Source organism: Rhincodon typus, unplaced genomic scaffold (genome assembly GCF_021869965.1).
Source record: "Rhincodon typus isolate 14 unplaced genomic scaffold, sRhiTyp1.1 hic_rhity00009733, whole genome shotgun sequence".
Lineage (NCBI taxonomy): Eukaryota > Metazoa > Chordata > Chondrichthyes > Orectolobiformes > Rhincodontidae > Rhincodon > Rhincodon typus.
This window is the reverse complement of record NW_025975371.1, coordinates 2,661-3,137: the sequence shown is the minus strand read 5'-3', so window position 1 is coordinate 3,137 and position 477 is coordinate 2,661. Positions and strand designations below refer to the sequence as shown.

The 477-nt window shown below is 53.7% G+C and overlaps 1 protein-coding gene across 1 annotated transcript in view; it reads right to left on the bottom strand.

The window, feature by feature from the left end:
* Positions 1–477, bottom strand: part of LOC125482392 (LIM and senescent cell antigen-like-containing domain protein 2) — a 6,651-nt gene that overhangs the window by 4,395 nt on the left and 1,779 nt on the right. The window lies entirely within an intron of this gene.

Below are 477 nucleotides of genomic sequence, written 5' to 3'. Positions count from 1 at the left end.
GTGTGGGTGAGTGTGAGTGAGTGTGGGTGAGTGTGAGTGACTGGGTGTGGGTGAGTGTGAGTGACTGGGTGTGAGTGAGCGTGAGTGAGTGGGTGTGGGTGAATGTGAGTGAGTGTGGGTGAGTGTGTGACTGGGTGTGAGTGAATGTGAGTGAGTGTGGGTGAGTGTGATTGAGTGTGGGTGAGTGTGAGTGACTGGGTGTGGGTGAGTGTGAGCGAGCGGGTGCGTAAGGAGAATGGAGAGTGAATGCTGAGGGACACTGTGTTGAATGGAGTCTCTCACACAGTGAGTGAGTGTGAGTGAGTGAGTGTGAGTGAGTGTGAGTGAGCGGGTGTGTAAGGAGAATGGAGAGTGAATGCTGAGGGACACTGTGTTGAATGGGGTCTCTCACACAGTGAGTGTGAGTGAGTGAGTGTGAGTGAGTGTGAGCGAGCGGGTGTGTAAGGAGAATGGAGAGTGAATGCTGAGGGACACTGT